A 6811-nucleotide genomic window follows, 5' to 3' on the forward strand; every position below is an offset into this window, starting at 1 on the left:
CATTTAAATCAGTGCTTCAAACTGTCTGCATGGGAAAGTGCAGAGTGTGGAAGTATATGCACACGTGGCATGCAGCTGTCAGCAGGGGCTGACGGAATCCACAAGGTGGACTGTTACTAAGTAGTGGAGGGATTGCTGAGAATTTACCTCAGGGTCTCATAATCCATTCACATCCTCTTTCCTTGAGCTCCACCCTCAGATCCCTAACAGTATCTTTTAAACAAAAACTGAGCCACTGGGATTTTGAGATATGATTTTTGAACATCCTTCCAGAATATTGATTATTCTGATTATTCTATACCTAATTGTCTCCCCTGAAATCAGTTGTTCTTGAATCCTTCTCACTTTTTTTTGATGTGTGTGTGTGTGTGTGTATGTGTGTGTGTGGTGTATGATTGTGTGCATGTATGCGTGTGGTGTGTATGTGTGTATGCATGTTTTTTCCAGGTCTGTGGGCTCATATGAAAGGCGCACATGGATGTGTGTGTGCCTGTGTGTAGAGGCCTGAGGTTTATCAATCTTCTTTGATTACATGCCCACCTTTTTCTTGTAGCAGGGTCTTTCAGTCAAACTTAGAGCTCACAACACAGCTTGCTCTCCTTGTCTTTGTTTCCTGAGGCCACAGTTATAGGCTGGCTGCCATGTCTGTGTGGCACTTACGTGAGTTTCTGGGACTCTGAACTATGTTCCTTGTACCTGTATGCTGAGTGCTTTAACTACTGAGCCATGTCTCCAGCCGGCCATTTATGTCTTTCATTGCCCACATATAATAAACAAATTTAATGACTGTGACAGGAAAAGCTGCTGCTGAGCTGCCTCCTCATATCGTGTCCCCTGTCAAAAGCACAATGCAGGAGCCACCATCTCACCTGGATGGCCATGTGTCCCTAGCCAGCTCCTCCAGGTCCACTTAGCTCCCTTGAGTGTCAGTCTTCACAGAAAGTCAATAGTAGTTGTCAAATAATACCCAGACTTATGACTACTGATTCCTATTTTCCAAAAGAAGGAAGCAGGACTCCTTGGAGAATTAAGTGGTTACAGTTTGGGGCAAGAATTGTAAAAGATTGGAGGAGACAGGAATGGTACAAGACTAGCTCAGAACATCTTACCACATCAGATATGAGTGAGGCAACTGAAGAGTACTGAGGTCATGTCAAGAAGATGTAGAAGGCAATTAGAAGAGGCCCTGCTGGTGAAAGGCAGGACAAATCAAGTATTGAGTTTCGAAGGAAGTAACTGCAAGAGACTGGGACTCATCAGAGTGCTTGCATCACTTACGGAGGGCTGATGAAATAGTTCAGTGGGTGAAGGTGTTTCTGCCCTAGCTTGATGACCCAAATGCAGTTCCCAGGCCTCCTGTGAAAGTGGAAGGAGAGACCTGATTCCATAAAGACGCATGTTCATCACCACATGGTAAGCATGTGAGGCGGTTTGAATATGCTTGGCCCAGGGAGCCACTATTAGGAGGTGTAGCCTTGTTGGAGGAAATATGTCACTGTGGGGGTGGTTTTTAAGACCCTTCCCCTAGATGCCAAAGGACAGTGTCATCCTTCATCCTTCAGATGAAGATACAGAACTCTTAGCTCCTCCTTGCCATGCCTGCGTGAATGCTGCTATGCTCCTGCCTTGGTGATACTGGACTCAATCTCTGAACCTGTAAGCCAGCCCCACTCAAATGTCCTTTATAAGCATTGCCTTGGTTGTGGTATCTGTTCACAGCAGGAAAACCCAAACTAAGACACCATGGTATGTGCATCCACATATACACATAATAGCAATAATTAATAGTAATAATGTGTGCCCACATATACACACAGTAACAACATTACCACACACTAATGAGTACCAAAAAACCCTGAATTTAATAACTGTATGGGAAAATACTCCTCCAAATTATTCGAAAAGCTTTATTAGTGATTATAGCCGTGCAGAACTAATATACGAAGGCCAATCGCTTCCTTATCTGTCTGTGACAAATTTGAAACCTAAAACATAATGATGTTTATATTAGTGCCAAAGTAGGGGAAAACAAAAACAAACAAACAAATGTGCAAAAGAAAACAAAATCCTTTGGTTATAAGCCTAACAGATATGTAGATGAGGAAATCTACAAAGGTCTGATGAGAGGAATCACAGAGTTAATAAAGGCAGAGTAGTTCACGGCCACAGTCGCAGACAACAGGTGCTGGAGGAGTTCCTTCCTACAGGGCTGTGACACTACCCAGGGCCATACAGCAGGACCTGTTTCACATTGGAAGGCTGTATTAACTATCCATTTGCTTCTGTGTTACGTACCATGGTCAATGATGACTCTTAGAGGAAGAGTTTATTTTGGCTTATGGTTCCAGACCCATGAGACTCCATCATGACAAGGAGGCATAGGTCAGGCAGAATGGTGGCCAGAGCAGGAAGCTGAAAGACTCAGCCACAGGCAGAAGAGAGTGAGCTGGACCTCAACCACACACAGCGAAGCCAAGCTGGAAATGGCATGGTGTTTTTAAACTCTCAAAAGCCCGCCCCTAGCAGTGCACTTCCTCCCGAAAAGGCTGCAACTCTGGAAGGAAGGAACACTTGTTTAAATGCCAGGCGACTAGGGGAGGGGGCATTTATCATTCAACCCACAACAAAAGCAAAGGACAAAAAGTTATGATTAATCATGGGGCTAGTCCACATTTGCAGATGTGAAGAGGCATTATCAGGCTGTAAAGTAATAACATTCAAAAGCTACTCCTGGCTATTTTGTCTACAAACTGATTATCACATGTATTCGAAAAAAATCAAAGAATATTATTTTGAAAATTGGTAAATAAAATGAAAAGATGAGCAGGAATATGTTAGATGTGTCACTTTTCAGATGAAAAAAATTCAAATGTCAAGTTGCACTTTAAATAAAAGCCAGCTAGGATCTGTAAAGCCATACTTTGTTGTTTATGTGTATGTGCATGTGTATGTGTGTGAGTATGAGTATAATGTATATGTATATGTATACACATTTATTTACTAATTTGTTTGGGGTTATTTGAAACTGTACCATGGAAGTTAGAGAGTCACTTTCATGAGTCCTCTTCTTCTGCCGTGTGGGCCCTGGGGATCAAACTCCAGTTATAGAGGCTGGTGACAAGTGCCTTAACCCAGGGAGCTGACTCGCTAGCTCTGACCTAGTATCTTCTAACCAACATACATCTTACTTCATACCATTGAGGCTTTGTTTGTGATGGCCCAGGCATATAAGGGGATGTGACCTTTCTTGTTACCACAGTTATCTTCATTCTTCAGAACTAACTTCTTCAGTGGGTGTCTTCCCTGACCCCTGCAGTTCCTTTTGTCACCTTATTACGACGATGTACCTGAATGACACTTGTTTTGTTTACTTATTTTTGGTTGTTTCTCCGAGTTAACCATAAATTCCAAGATAGGAGAGATGTTTTGTTTGTATCCAGGATATTCACGCACCCGGTAACTATTTATGAAAAAAGCAAATTTAGAAATATAAGGGCTTGAAGAGATGGCTCAGCTGTTAGGTCCTCCAAAGGACAAGAACTGGGTTCTTAGCCCCCAATTTCCTGTAGTCTCAAGTGTCTTCTTCTGGCATTTGTAGATACCTACATGCATGTACACACACACACACACACACACACACACACACACACACACACACACACACTTTTTAAAAGTATAAAAATGTTTTAAAGAGCAAATAAAGTAATCTACCCAGTAGAGATGAAATAATTGAAGAATAGGTAAAACTCAAAACAAACAAAAAATAGTCCAGTGAGGATGACTGTGGGCCCTTGAGAAGTCTCTGTATGTAGCAGGGTCAGGAGGGGACTCGAAAAGTAGATTCCCGGTCGACACCTCTGTCTCCTGCGCAGGATACGTGTCGACCCGGAGATCCCCGTAATAGATCTCCGTAATAAACCTTGCCTTTGCTTATAAAAAAAAGAAGAAAGAAAAGTAGATTCCCAGGAAGAAAAAGGAATGAAGAAACATGATTACCTTAGGCTTTTTGAGACCTGTGGGATATCCTATTCCTTTTTCCCATAGCAAAATATCATAAGCTAGGCTCTTAACAAATAAAAGAAAATTATTTCTCATTGTTCTGGAGAATGAGAAGCCTAAGATCAAGACACCAGCAGATTTAGTGTCTGTAATACACGTCTGTGTGTCCTTGTTTGTATGTATATATGTATATATATTTATACATGCACATACACATATATGAATATATCAAAAATCAATTGGGAAGTATCATCTATATCTACTAGATATAATTTTTTGCATATTAGAGGTGTGATTCATTCCCAATGATCTATGGTATGACTACTTGGAGGTAAGGAGTTGAATCTTCCTTCTACACATTTTTGAAAGATGTATTATTTGTTTATATGTATGTATGTATGTATGTGCATCTGTGTGTATTGATATATGTGTAAGTGCCTGTAGAAGCCAGAAGGAGTCTCCTGTAACGGGAGTAATAAGATGTTATGAGCTACCTAATGTGGGTGCTGGGCATAGAACCCAGGGTACAAAATGTGTAGGAGAGGGAAGGAGATTGAGAAGGGGTGTGTGTGTGTGTGTGTGTGTGTGTGTGTGTGTGTGTGTGTGTATTTTAGGGTTTTACTGCTGTGAATAGACACCATGACTAAGGCAAGTCTTATAAATGACAGCATTTAATTGGGGCTGGCTTACAGGTTCAGAGGTTTGGTCCATTGTCATCAAGGCAGGAAGCATGGGCAGCATCCAGGCAGGCATGGTGCAGGAGGAACTGAGAGTTCTACATCTTCATCTGAAGGAAGCCAGGAACAGATTGGGCTTCCTCAGGTGGCTAGGAGGAGGATCTCCAAGCCCATCCCCACAGTGGCAACAACTTCCTACCTTCCTCCAACAAGGCCCTACCTTCTAATGATGTCACCCCCTGGGCTGAGCATATGCAAACCATATGTGTGTTTGTGTGTATGTGTTTCTGTGTGTGTGTGTGTGTGTGTGTGTCTGTGTTTCATTTGTGTGGGTATGTATATGTGTCTGTGATTGTACTTGGAGGCCAGAGGATAATGTCAGATGTCTTACTGTATTATTTTCCATCTGATTCCCTGAGATTTCACTGAACCTGGAGCTGTCTTGCAGCTGACAAACCCCAGTGATCCTTTTATTTCTACTTCCCATAGAGCTGGGGTTACAGGAGTGTGTGGCCATCCCTGGCTTTTTATGTGGATGCTGGGACTTTGAACTCTGATCTATATATTTGTGCAGCAGATGCTCTCTCTTATCCACTGAGCCATCTCCCAAATCCAGTCTTGCATACGTTTAACATGCCCTACCATGAAGCTCTGGCCCCAACTGTTGTGATTTTAGTTTTGGCATGTATCTTATACCCACTTATACCATTCCCAGGCTATTGTGTTCCATTGAGAAGATTGTCTCCTCGATTTTCTATCTGCCGCCGCCACTCTTTGGTAGAATGTTTTAGTATCTGATACAGCTGGCTCCCCACCTTGTCTTGAGATTGGTATTTTCACTTCCTTATTCTTTCAGAGGACAGTCAGAATAACTTCCAAGTTAAAAGAAAAGTTCCTTTGACTTGTGGATTGATTATGAGTGCAGATACTCTATGAGAGGAAACATCTGGAAAATATCCGGATGCTAGGGCCTGAGGAGGGTCCTGCTCCTGGGTCACTCAGCCTGTGATGTCATGATTTCCCCTTTCCAGGTCACAGTCTCTCCTGCTAAGAATGACGTTCATCTGCGCAGTGCAGAGACTTCCTCTTCTCTTAAGAGGCCTGGTCCAGAGTTTGTGTTCATGACACATTTGTGTTGTGGCTGATCTGAGACTTGAAGGCTGAACTCACTATAGTTTCAATAGCTTCTTTGTAGCATAAATGCACACACTTCAGAATAACTGAGGGATATGCTCAACTTCCAACACTTTTTCTTTTTAGGAATTGTATCTTTTATCAACTGACAAAAGTTTCTCGGTATTTTAATATGGAAATCTCTTTCCTTTGTGAAATGTATTCATTGGAAAGTAAATAGCCCATGTGGTTGGATATTTCTCTCTAATTCACTTAACCATTTACAATTTTATTGTATATTAATAAATATAGTCTGTGCATTATATATTGTTTATTACAAAATAAAATCTAAATTCTCTACCTGTTAATCATGTTGCTTGAATGCTGGACCCTGTAGTTGTGCAATGCACAGCCAACATCTGTATGCTAAGACTGAAAGCAAATCCACAGTTACAGTTGTCCAAGGCCGCATCGAATGTTGAGTTATAGCGCTTGAAAAGACCGATGTGCTTCCCTGGGCACCTCTTGGGCAACCTGTATTTTTCCTGGGATGAAGGAATACGGATGATAATGAGACGTAACAAATTGCTTCTCCGTGTCCCATTTTATCATTTATTACATCTGTTTTCTATAAAGGATGGGGATTGTTACAACCCACGTGCTCATACTGTATTCGAGATGAGAAAAACGATAGATTATGTGACCTTTCCAGATGATAAGTAGTAGAGCTAAGCCTTTGGACCCTAAAGCATTAAGTTTCCATTATTAGGCTTTGCCTGGGGCTGACAAGCATAAGACTCTGAGTTTGATACCCAGACCCTGCTGTAGTGTGTAGTGGGGAATGTTTGTAATAGCAGAACTGGAAAGGGGGAGACAGCCAGATCTGTGGCCCACAATTGCTGGCCAGCTTAGCCTACTGGGTATGCTCCAGGCCAGCAGAGACTCTGTCTTTAAAAAAAAAAAAAAAGTAGTTAAGCTCCTGAGGAATCTCAATTTCTCCCTCTCCTTCTCCCTCTCCTCCC

The sequence above is a fragment of the Rattus norvegicus genome, chromosome 2, assembly GCF_021556685.1.
Source record: "Rattus norvegicus strain SHRSP/BbbUtx chromosome 2, alternate assembly SHRSP_T2T, whole genome shotgun sequence".
Classification (NCBI taxonomy): Eukaryota; Metazoa; Chordata; class Mammalia; order Rodentia; family Muridae; genus Rattus; species Rattus norvegicus.